Here is a 13575-nt window from a genome sequence, read left to right on the forward strand (position 1 = left end):
TTTTTTTGCGCAACAGCATCACATTGCTGACTCATGTTGAAGTTGTGATCCGCCACAACTCCCAGATCCTCCTCAGCAGTGCAGTTGCCAAACCAGTTATACCCCACTCTATATTTGTGCATTTGTTTTTTCTTCTCTAAATGTAGCACCTTACATTTGTCTTTGTTGAATTTCATTTTGTGGCTATAGCCCAGTTCTCCAATTTATCAGAATTCTTCTGAATTTTAGCTCCATCCTCCAAAGTGTTGGCAACCCTCCCCTGCAGCTTTGTGTCATTTGCAAATTTGAACAGTATGCTCTCTATTCAAACATCTAGGTCATTAATAAAGATGTTAAACAACACCGGATCCAGAACGGACCCCCACTTGAGGCCTCCTTCCATTAACAGTTACTCTGTTTGTGGTTGTTTAGCCAATTATGTATCCATTTAATGGTAGTTTGCCAAACCTGCATTTCTCCAGGTTAATTATTAGAATGTCATGAGAGGCTGTGTCAAAAGCCTTGCTGAAGTCCAGTATATTATGTCCACTGCATTCCCCCTATCCACCAAACCAGTTATCCTGTCAAAGAAGGAAATCAAGCTGGTTTGGCACAATTTGTTCATGGTAAATCCATGCTGGCTGCTAGAGATTGTCCTTCATTCTCCAGGTATTTGCAAAATAAATGTTTTATACATTGCTCTAGTAACTTCCCAGGTATCGAAGTCAGGCTCTCAGGTCTAAAGTGCCTTGGCTCCTCCTTTTCCCCCTTTTAAAATGAGCACTATGTTAGCCCTTCTCCAGTATTCCGGGACCTCCCCTTAAGTCAGGTCAACTACAACCACTGTAGTCCACACTGTGCTCGGTTGGTGATACGTGTCCTCACCAGGAGCGCTTGCACCGACAGCCCTCAGACCCATGCAGCAACAGGCAATGTAAGCAATGCAGTGTCTACTCAGACAATTCATCGACCTAATTACCTCAGCTTAAGCACTACACTTCTCATGGAGCTGGAGTTATGATGTCAGAATAGTGGGCGACTTACATCAGTGGGAGGGATATTTTAGTGTAGATGCTTACAGAGTTAGGTCAATGTAAGCTGCCTTATGTCCACCTAACTCTGTAGTGTAGACCAGACTTAAGTCCTCAGCAGACTACTGCTGCACAGATTCACACCCCAGCTTGCCGTGAACTAAAGTTGGTGTAGAAAAACTAGGGTGACTAGACAGCAAGTGTGAAAAATCAGGACAGGGGGTGGGGAATAATAGGAACCTATATAAGAAAAAGACCCAAAAATCGGGACTGTCCCTATAAAATTAAGACATCTGGTCACCCTAAGAGAAACCCACAGGCAACACATCTCAAAGAACATCAGTTACTATCACTCTTTTTCTTCATTGAGTGATTATCTATAACTTCCACTCTCAGAGACTGAAAAGCAGTTTACAGATGGAGGTAGGTATTGAAGTCTTACATAAAGACAGATCGAAGTACTACTTTACCAAAGGCTTTATCTTTTCAAGTTGCCTGTCTAATTACATACTGTTTTCTGAAAGTATGAACAGAAGCTCATGTGGCTGCCTTACAAATTTCTAAAATGGAGACATTATTAAAGGAAGTTACAGAAGCATCTTGGGCTCTTGTACAATGGGTCCTAATTACTAATGGGGGATCCTGACCTGCAAGCATGTAGCACAATTTAATGTCTTGAAATTCAATTTGAAAGCTTCTGAGAATAAATCTGTTTACCTTTAACTCTCCTGGCATATGACACAATACATTTGGAAGAATGCCTAAAAGATTTAGTTCAATTTAGATAAAAGGCTAAAACTCTAGATATATCTAAAGAATGAAGAGTACTTTTCATTCTATTGGCATGAGGTTTTGGACAAAATATTGTTAAGTTAATTGACTAGTTAACATTACATTGGTCTTAGGTAGGAGACTCAGATAAGGCCTTAATGAAACCTTATCCGTATGAAAAATTATATAGGGAGGACCTGACATCAAAGTATTAAATTTACCCACTCTACATACAGAAGTAATCACTACTAAAAATACTGTTTTCACAGACTGAAGACTTAACAGACAGGTAGTTAAAAGCCCAAATGAGGTTTTCATTAACCTAGCCAATACAACATTCAGATCCCATGGAGCACGTGGATCCTTTATAGGTGGAAATACATTAGCCAGATGCTTAAGAAATCTTTCAGTAATAGGATGAGAAAATATATTATAACCATAATCTTAGGATGTTATGCAGATACCGGTGCTAGATGCACTTTAATTGAAATCATTGACAATCTAGAGAATTTTAAGGATAGAAGGTAATCTAAAATGAAAGTAACATCAGTATGAAAAGGGGAAATACTATGGTCCCAGGACCAACCATCTAATCTTTTCCATTTAGATCTATAAGTAGCTCCAGTGGAAAGATTTTTTTTTTATTGTTATCTATTAAAACTGCTTAAGAAAAGGTTTTTAGTCTTATTCAAGCAGCTGTCAGATGTAGGGATGCCAAGAGGAAGATTTGACCCTTTGTTCTGTGATATGAAGTCAGCAATCAGAGGAAGGGTGATCAGTGAAAGTATCAACAACCTGATCAGGTCTGGAAACCAATATAGCCTGGGCCATGCTGGTGCAATGAGATTTATGGAAGTTGAGTCTTGACTGAGATTCACTGCAGAAGTTCTTGGAATCAACTGTATTGGAGGTAAGCCTGATGAAAGCCTAGGGACCGTGAATGCATCAGCTATAGAGCCTGGACTGATCCCTGCCTTTGAACAATACCGCTGACACTTTTTGTTGAGGTTTTTGGCAAAGCAATGAATATGAGATCATTTCCATTTCTGGAATATTACACAAGCCACAGTTCTCTTAAAAGTCTATTCATGATCTGATGGAAACTGTCTACTTAGCTTAGGTCTGTACGACTATTCAGAAGAAACTAGCAGATGAGCTGCTTTCAGCGACACTTTATGTTCTAATACACCGCTTTCAAAGAATTTGCACTTTTTGACATAAGGGTGTTAATCTTGCCTCTCCTTGTTTTTTTTAAACGTAAAACATGGCAGAGGAAGTGTCTGTCATGACTTGAATAACTTTGCCCTGGATTAGATAAAGAAAGAATATATAGGCCATGTGAATTGCTCCAAGTTCCAACATATTTATATGTAGAAAAGCCTCTGAGACCATAATGCTTAAGACCATAATGCTTAATCATGTTGGATATATCAGATTGTCTCTCAAAGAAAGAAGACTGCAGTGGTTGAAAGGGTCGATGTGACCCAGGGACCCCTTTGTGCCAACTGGCAGAGAGCACCAGGGGTGCATAGGGTTTTACAGGAAACCCCCCATCAGATATCTGCATAATAGGTCACCAAAGGGTTGCATGTGAGATCTCTACTGAGAACCAGTAGCTCACTGGTTGTCATAATTATTGCAAAACATATGTACAGATAATATTTAAGGAGTTATGTATCCATACTGAAAAATATATTCTTAAGGTCTTGGAGTTAAGGCAGGTCACAAGGAGGTAACTGATTCATATCTCCCTGTTCGGCCATTTGCGTACTGTATGCCTTACAAGCTAGACCTAATTTCCATACTGAGTCAGAGGCAATTTAAGAGATTGTGAAATCTACAAGGGAGGAAATCTACAGGAAGAAACCAATAGTTGGGGTGTCCTGATTATGAATAAAGACAAAGGATTTATGTGGTTTGACTTGGGGTGCAATGAGAGAGACACAATTCTTCATGTAGGAGGCAAACTGACAGCATGTTGGCTCATGAAAGTTGGATCACACCCAGGATGGCTCAAAAGCCCTGCATGGATTTTAGGTGAGGAATACTCTAGAATGCATGTTATGATTTTACTATATATGTAACCATTTGTTTCCAGTACTTCTAGTTGCTACTAGTTGAATATCTATACTTTGTTAAAGACACGTTTACAATGAAATCTAGTATAATTGCTGCGTATTAAGCAATGATCTGAGCTGGAACTGGTAAATTAGAGTGTACTGTTTCTTTAGAAGCTAAAAATCTGTGAATATTGTGATTGTCCAGTAGACCAGTGCCTGGATACCACACAGAGAGCTCAGAGGGTTGGAGTGTGCCAATTGTTAACCTGTAGTGTGGCAGTGGCCTTTTAGGCCTTGAGGGGAGTGCTTGTGTTGTCCTTAGCCTGTCTTATGAAAGGAGACTCAAAGAGCTTGGCTTGTTTAGCCTAACCAAAAGAAGGCTGAGGGGAGATATGATTGCTCTTTATAAATATATCAGAGGGATAAATATCAGGGAGGGAGAGGAATTATTTAAGCTTAGTAGCAATGTGGACACAAGAACAAATGGATGTAAAGTGGACACTAGGAAGTTTAGACTTCAAATTAGATGAAGGTTTCTAACCATTAGAGGAGTGAACTTCTAGAACAGCCTTCCAAGGGGAGTTGTGGGGGCAAAAGACATATCTGGCTTCAAGATTAAGCTTGATAAGTTTATGGAGGGGATGGTATGATGGGATAGCCTAATTTTGGCAATTAATTGATCTTTGATTATTAGCAGGTAAATATGACCAATGGTCTGTGATGAGATATTAGATGGGGTGGGATCTGAGTTACTAAAAAGAATTCTTTCCTGGGTGCTGGCCGGTGAGTCTTGCCCACATGCTCAGGGTTTAATTGATCGTCATATTTGGGGTCGGGAAGGAATTTTCCTCCGGGGCAGATTGGCAGAGGCCCTGGAGGTTTTTCGCCTTCCTCTGCAACATGGGGCACGGGTCACTTGCTGGAGGATTCTCTGCATCTTGAGGTCTTTAAACCATGATTTGAGGACTTCAATAACTCAGACATAGGTTAGGGGTTTGTTACAGGAGTGGGTCAGTGAGATTCTGTGGCCTGCCTTGTGCAGGAGGTCAGACTAGATGATCATAATGGTCCTTTCTGACCTTAAAGTCTATAAGTCGAGGAGCTGACCCACAGCAGGCACAAACAAGGCTTCCTGATGCTAAAGGTGGGTGATAGTGAGGTTCCTCACAATCTTGAGTACCTCTGTGAAGCATCATAGTCGCCTGTAATTAGACTGTCTGTACTGTCTCTTTCTGATTTGTGAATTATAAATTCCAAGGATCTTTTAGGCAGCTCTTGAAACCTTCACAGTATGCAATGAATCATGAGTCTTGGGACTGTATAAATTTGTTCCTTCAAAAGGTAATTCTTCCACTGTATTCTGAACATCAAGTGGAAAGACAGAGGCCTGAAGCCATGAAGCTCTTGTCATGACTATCACCAATGCAACTAAACAGGTCAGCTGCATCTGTAGCTGTTTGTAAAGCAATTCTGAAGACTAAAAGTCCTTCATTAACAACAATCTGCATTTCTTGTTGAGATTCCTGAGGTACTTTATCCAAAAATGCTAACAGTTTTTGCCAACAGACAATTATATCTAGATAGAAGAGCATGATAAGTAACAAATGCTTGTTTGGAGTATAGCCAAGGAATACCTCTTTCTACCCAAAAGATTAAGATGTTCAGGCTTGAGCTGGAGACCAGGCTCTGGCATTCTGTAAAGGGGGTGGGTCCCAGAGCTCAAGCTCTAGCCCAAAAGTACAGATCCCACAAGCCCAAGTCAGCTGGCATGGGCCAGCCATAGATTTTTAATTGCAGTAGAGACATACTCACAGGCTCCTTGTTCTTGGGAGTCATTTTATAAGGAGCTGCTTTGTGTGCTCTGGAGCAGCAATGACCACCAAAGACTTGGGCAATGGACTGGTATAAAATGTTTCTAAGTTTTCTCTCGGAACTTGATATGTCCGATCAGCTTTCTTTGATGTAGCTGCAATAACTGGTGAGGTTGGCCATAAAGTTTGCACTGGTTCTATTAACTAGTCATTTAGGGCATGGCTACTCTGTCATGAGCAAAAGAATATAAAATATCTAAAAGCCTATGATATTTGTCAGAAACCACCTCAATTGGTATTTCCAGAGCTGCTGCAATCCTCTTGAAAATGTATATAATCAACCAGTGATAAGGAAGAAGTTGCTGTTAACCCTTCAAATCAGGAGGTTGCTCATAAGGGTGAAGCATGAGAACGTTCATAATCCTTGAGAGAAGACTTCTGAGGTATGGTTTTAGGATGAACCTCTGATGAAAGATAAGCAAGTGAGTAAGGAGGAGATTGCTCCAAATTTGCATCAGAAACTGATAATGCACATTCTTCTGAATAAGGAGCAAATCTTTGAGGAGTCTTCATTAAGTGAATACCAGATCCTGCAGTCACATGTATAACAGACTACACTGCTGAGTCACTGCTACACAGTACTGATAATGGAATGGCAGCATGAGCTGATAGAGAAGATTCTGGATGATCAGATACCACTAAATCTGATAGTACCATCAATGAAGGTGATGAAGAAATTGGTACCAGTGCTGGAGATGTATAACCAAATTAGTAACAGTGTATGCAATACTGATGAGAAAGGTATCATAGAGGCAGCATCTTTGACCTTAGATGCTGCCTGTGCACTCAGTACACTCTTGAGGGCATTCTGCGCCAAAAAATTTTAAAAAAATTCTGCACACAATATTTTAAAATTCTGCAAATTTCATTTGTCAAAATAACACTACATAATCATGCCAGTTTCAATTATTTTGATAATTTATTTCAAAATACTTGACAGCAAGTATGTTTGTACCAATACAGACATACAACATTTCCCCCAGGAGTAGAGAGTTAAAGAAATCCCTATGACAACCTAGTTCCTGTTTCTCTGCCACCTTTCCCCCCACCCCTGAGCCTAGCTTTGCCAGGGAGCTCTCCCGCCTCAGAGTCTAGCTGCAGGGGCCCCAAACCCCCTCCCCACTAGAGCCCAGCTGTGGGGCCCCCTTGCCCTGATACCTGCCCCCTCCCCACCCAGAGCCCAGGGATCCAGAGGGAGAAACAGCCTGATACTTGGTCCCAGGCTTGCACATAGTTTCCTGTACACCGCACTTTCCTTCCCTCAGGGCATGCTGGGAACTGCGGCTGCCAGGAACCCTCTAGCTCCCTCTCTCTTCCCCCATCAGTGTCTTCTATGTGTGAGCTGGGCTCTGGTGGGGCCAGAAGTCCCTAGTAACGCTAGCAGCACTGTAGCCCATTTCTGCAGGGGAAAGGAAATTCTGCACGCACATTAATTTCTGCAAAATTCTGCATTGTGCAGTGGCGCAGAATTCCCCCAGGAGTAACTCAGTACTGAATCCTTGCATATTGATGGTATGCCTCTAGTAGAAGGTACAGTAACCTTCAGAGGCCATAATGAAGCCTCAGTGTTCAGACAACTCTCTCTTTAATGGTACAATCTCTCAGATATCCTTCAGGGCTTTTGTGGGCACTTTTCTATGCCATAAAGTCCCTTCCAAAGCAGCAGTTTGAGGTAATCTTGTCTTTTTTTTTTTTGAAGGACCAGGAGATTGAAATGTGTCCCTTCTCAGCCATAGATCTTTTAACTGCTGCAGGAGCATTATTTGTATAGGGAACACTGGAGACAGACTGATCTGACTGAGCAGGATCTGATTCAGGTCTCATGGATCTGTTCAGGAAACACATCCTGAGTTTAATTTCCTTGTTCTTTTTGAGACCACTTGCCAACATAACATAATCTACTAGGAATATACCAGTCCCCTAGACAATAAAAACTTTTTTTTTTTGAGTGTCTCTGACCAGCATAGCAACCCTACATGAAAGACATATCTTAGAACATGGAGATTTAGGAGCCATCATAGCTGTTCTATTATCCATTGCCCGTACCTAACAATGTTAAACCTATCTCAAAATACTAATTAAAACTAAAATACAGTTAAACCCTGTTATCTCGACGGCCTAGGGGTTTGCCAAAAGCCATCGAGATAACCAATGATCGAGATAAACCCCTATCCACCCCCCCACCCCCTCCCTGCCCCCTTACCGCGCTGCCTGCACGTGGCTGGATCCGGCAAAGCGGAGCCGGGCGGACGGACGAACGGACGGACGGACGGGCGGGCGGGGAAGCGGAGCCGGCGGGCGGGCGGCAGGCGAAGCCGGGACCAGGTATGTGGGGTGGGGACGGGCAGGGACCAGGTATGCGGGCCGGGCGGGCGGGCGGGGACAGGCAGGGACCGGGTATGCGGGGCGGGGAAGCGGGGACCGGCGGGCGGGGAAGCGGAGCCGGCGGGCGGGTGGCAGGAGAAGCCGGGACCAGGTATGTGGGGCGGGGACGGGCGGGGACGGGCGGGGACCAGGTATGCGGGCCGGGCGGGCGGGCGGGGACAGGCAGGGACCGGGTATGCGGGGCGGGGAAGCGGGGACCGGCGGGCGGGGAAGCGGAGCCGGCGGGCGGGCGGCAGGAGAAGCCGGGACCAGGTATGTGGGGCGGGGACGGGCAGGGACCAGGTATGCGGGCCGGGCGGGCGGGGACAGGCAGGGACCGGGTATGCGGGGGCGGGCGGGGAAGCGGAGCCGGGCGGACGGGCGGACGGCGAAGCGGGGAACCGCGGGGCTGGGGAGCCGGGGAGCGGGCGGCTGGGGACACGGTGGGTCGGGGACGCGGGGAGCCGGGCGGCTGGGGACGCGGGAAGCGGGCGGCTGGGGAACCGCGCGGCTGGAGAGCCGGGGAGCCGGCGGCTGGGGACGCGGGAAGCGGGCGGCTGGGGAACCGCGCGGCTGGAGAGCCGGGGAGCCGGCGGCTGGGGACACGGTGGGTCGGGGACGGGCTCGAGATATTAGGGTTCGGCAAATCGACATAAGAGATGAGAAACTCATAAGCCAAAGAGGGAGTCTGGCGGTTCCACTTGTAAACCGTCGACTTAACAGGATTGGCAAGTTAACCGAGGTCGACATAAATGGGTTCGACTGTACTAACAAAACTAATCTAAAGCTAACTGACTAAAACAACAAATATTTACAAAAGACTAAATAGTGAGTTTAAAACAAAGATAATGGACTGCTAAAATGTTCTGTCTGTAGCCTAAGGCTGCATTAGAAGGAACTGAGTAGCAGTTGGTCTGCACCACCCTTTTATTCCCTCAGGGGATCGGCTGGGGGGCAGACATTCTCTGAGCATCCAAGGACCAACAGGGGACAGCTAGCAGGAAAAAGGTTCTGATTTCTGGCAACAGGAGGCACACAATACCATGAGTGGATGGCATGTAGACTATCACTTGAAGAAGTGCTATTTTAATTGAGCTAAGTATTCTATTTACAGAGTGAGAAGGAAGATGTTCTTTTTAAAACAAATTAAATGGTCTCCCTCTTTCTCCACTCTCAAAGTGGCCTTTTGAATGTTCACTTGCCATTTATTACCCTGCTCAAAAAGCTGACACCAAATTAGGAAGGAGTGGTTTATTAGCTTGTGTTTAAATGAGGGAGTCTAACTGGTTTCTAACTATGTCAAGTTCCTCTAAAATTAACTTATTAAAATTAACTCAATTAACTTATCTCCTTTTCTCAATGGTTTTGGTTGTTGCCGGGACTTTTGTTTGTTTTTTAAAAATACAAAAGGCATACAAAGCAATGTTTCCTCTTGTGTGCATTAAGATTCCAAATCATGACTGAAAAATAATTTATTTCCGGAAAGAATATTTCATTTACAAATTCTATAAAGACTATCTTTAACATAACTTGAGAATCACCAATTAGCAAAAGCTGTGGCACTATATTTACATTCTAATCAAAGGGACAGAAGTTTGATTGAGTCATCCAATTAGAGATACACAGCCGGATTTAATAATAGAAAAGAGAAATAAGACTATTCTGGAAAACAGATTTACTGAAAAGACCCCTTACATTTGAATTCTGTACCATTCAATCAGTAACATGTCCTGAAATCTATGCAGATGAAGTAAGAACTATTAATACATTTGCCAAGAAGAGCTATATAGAATTGAACATCTTGAGCAAGAAAATCTTTGCATATAGTTAAAAAATTTAGCACTACTGGGAAATATATTCTAGAAATCTTATGTTTTATGTATCTTTTCATCCATGAACAATTATCTATGTAAAATAATACTTTATTATTTAAGACAGTGGTTCTCAACCAGGGGTCTGAGGCCCCCTGGGGGCTTCAAACAGGTTTCAGGGGGTCCTCCAAACATGACCAGTATTAGACTCACTGGGGCCCAGGGCAGAAAGCCAAAGCCCCACCACGCAGGACTGCAGCCTGAGACCCCGAGCCCAAGTACCATGGACTAAAGCTGAAGCCTGAGGAACTTAGCTTCAGAGTGCCCCCTGTGGCGTGGGGCTCTGGGCAACTGCCTACTTGCTACCCCTTAATGCTGTGCCCTGGGTTGCATATGCAGAAAAACAGTTGTTGTGGCACAGTTGGGCTGTGGAGTTTTTATGGCATGTTGAGGGGGCCTCAGAAAGACAAAGGCTGAGAACCGCTGATTTAAGGTGACAAGCACTGCCTGCCATTTGGAAAGAGGATTCTTTTATGCTGCTAGGAATCTTCTACCATTGCTCCCATGCTGATTAAGAAGCATGTTATCTCAAAGTGGGTGATGAGAAGGATCTTTGCAGGAAAAAAAGATAGGAAAGAAGAGTTGGAAGGGTGGATTTCTCAAAGTTCAAAACCCTTCTCAAAATCTGCTGGGGGTGAAGGTAGCTTAAGATATTTATATCTGAATCCTTCCTACATTGTCAGATATCACTTATGCCAGAGCTTGAATAAGGCTCTGGCATCCCTGTAGGAGCAAGTAGGTCAGCTGGTGGGATATGGGAGGAGCAAGTAGGTCAGGTGGTGGGATATGAAAGGAGCCACTGTGCCAGACAGAGGGGTGGGGGAAAGGGGAAGTGGTGGCATAGGGGAAAGAACTTGAAGAGGTGACACAGACTGGTTGCATTGTGAGCAGGAAGACCAAGCTGAGGGGCAGGCTGCACAGGAATGGGGCAGTCACTCTCTCACACAGAATCTGGGGCGGTACAAAGGACAATCCTGACCTCCACATTATGCTATATACTGCCCCATAAAAATTCTTCCTGCCCTACCTGTTGTATAGATCTAGTACAATTAATATTTTTTTAAAGAAATACTGAGGATTAATGGTCATTTTTGCCATTAGTTTTCATAGCTGAAAGTTTACCAGCAGATACTGAGGCAGAAAACCTTAAGAGAAACGCAAAATAATGGTCCTCTATCAAAATGGCCACTGCCTCCAATAATTCCCAAAGAAAGCAAACTCCCTGTCAGAGAAGCAGGTACCTCTATGTCAGGAGGTGAAGAGGAGCTCTATGAGAAGATATGTATGGAAGCAAGATCCATCTTTGTTAAGGGCAGCTTTCTCTCAGTCCCACTGAGAACATTGTGAGATGGTCTTAAATTTGAAAGATGGCAATTCTTCATGGAATCCTCTCTAGTCGAATATTATTCCTCAGCCTCTGCTGAAGCAAATTCCTTCAATTATGAAGAACAGCAGTAAACAATTACTAGTAATCTTAATAATGTCTTCAAATGTAGCCTATACACAAGATTTCAAATGAATTAACAAAGGCTACATCTACTCTGTGAGCTAGGGGCATGATTCCCCAGTTTGTGTATGCATACTTGCACTTGCTTGATGAGAGCTAGAGAGTCAGTATAAATAGCAGCATAGCTGTGGTAGCACCGGGAGAGGTGAAGGAGGCATGGGTTAGCCATGCTGAACACATACCCACTGGTTTCAGGTAGGTTTGTACTCCGCACAGCTCAGCCATGACTCCACTGTCATGCTACCATGGCTACACTTCTATTTATACTCATACAAGCTCTCATCAAGCAAGCACAAGCATGTGTACACAAACAGGGGAAGATCATCCTTTGATTGCCAAATAGGTTACATCTACACTACAAGCAATCAGGCTAAACAGGCAAATGAAATCCATCTCTGTGTCTGTCATTAAGTGGCAAGCCTCAAATTTAACACCACATGGGAGAGATCACTATATGCCTATCCCCACTCTCACATACCTGGCATTTAACTGGGTTCAGAGTGGGGTCACCAGATCCCATCATATAATCAAGAACTTGGAATAGACCTTCCATGAGACATGGGAGGAGGGGGAAGAGAGTATCAAAGCAGGAACTGCAGTTCACAAGTATTTCAGGTACCCCCTTTTCCTAGAGGAACACTGTCCACCTACAAAATCCCAGCTTTCATTTACCTCTGGGAGCTGGCCCTCGTAGTTTTTGTCCATACTGAACACCAGCCACAAATTGCAATGAGCTAAACAAACAGTCTTACTTTTCCTAATCGTAAACTATCAAGGCTATTTCCTTTCAACTCAACCGTGCCTCCATGACTTTGTGAGGAAGTCAAAAAAATATCAGCAGAACTTGGCCAATTTGGGCCAATGGACCAAATAGGCAGTGAGTCAGACTGCAGCTTCCTGAAGAACACAGCTCTTGTTCTACAACTAAGGGGAATGAGGAAGGGACTGCTGAAAACAGCAAGAGGCCTTTGAAAACCCCATGATGAGTTTAAATAGATCAGGATGAGGTGAAGGGGCGCATGAGAGCCAAACAGCCCAGCCAATAAGAGGTGGAGGACATCAGGAGGAGAAGGGGTCTGGCTGCTGCTTCACCAAGCATATACTCCCACCTCCACTTCACTTCCACATGCTGTGTCTCATGGAGGCAGTCCAATCACCCACACCTCCCATTGAGATGGGGATGAAACGTGTTGCTATATTATGTAAAGGACCTGTTTTAAAATTGATCTTAACTCAAAACAAACAGATTTATTTATGAATTCTCATTCATTTCATTCAGCAACCAAAAAGTAGTGCTGTAATTTTGTGGAGAATATGTTGCATTTTACATACACAACAAAAAGATTGAATCCCTGCTTTAACACAAAAAACTCAACATGTTTAACTGTGGTGCCACAATTGGCACTTCATTAACATCAAGCCAACTGATACAAGGCATGAAAGACAATCTTGTTATTAAGAAACAGAATTCAGACTACAAAGATCCGAGTTCCTGGACCTGCTACACACATTATAACATGACTAAGGCATGTAATTTAATTTCTCTTTGCCTCCATTTTCCACCTCTGAACTGGGGATATTTAATCTTTAAAATTGATTTGAAATGTTTCAATCTGGACTGAACACAGTATAAGAACTCCAGATATGCAACACAAGTGAACTAATTTTTATTATGAGACATGTGTGGTAACTTGGTTGAATTAGACTCAACATTTTCTGTCACTCAGATATAATGTTTAAATTGAATTTTAGCTATTTCATGGAAAACCTATATTATAAAATTAATGTCCCACAGGTAAAAAAAGATAATTTCCAATCCATTGTGTTATCCAGGGTCTGTATATATTATAATACATTAAAATATCTTCTATAATCTGAAAACACATTGAAGTTTGTGAATTTCATATTCATCTCTCTTCAAAATAGTCTCAACATAAGAGCTTATATGCTAATAAAGATAAGAAATACATCTAACCCCAGATGTTCTATTAAAATATATAACTAAAAAAGGAATAACTCTAGTAGAACCCAATTCTTGATTTTTTTTTCTTTTTAAGAAATTAAAAAAAAATTTAAGGAAATAAACATGCCTGTTATTTATACAATCCTATTTTTTAACCA

At 43.0% G+C, this 13575-nt stretch overlaps 1 protein-coding gene across 6 annotated transcripts in view; it reads right to left on the reverse strand.

Moving 5' to 3' along the window:
• NBEA (neurobeachin) overlaps window positions 1–13575 on the reverse strand; it is an 842868-nt gene that overhangs the window by 631730 nt on the left and 197563 nt on the right. The gene's annotated exons all lie outside the window — the stretch shown is intronic.

The sequence above is a fragment of the Mauremys mutica genome, chromosome 1, assembly GCF_020497125.1.
Source record: "Mauremys mutica isolate MM-2020 ecotype Southern chromosome 1, ASM2049712v1, whole genome shotgun sequence".
NCBI classification, from domain to species: Eukaryota; Metazoa; Chordata; order Testudines; family Geoemydidae; genus Mauremys; species Mauremys mutica.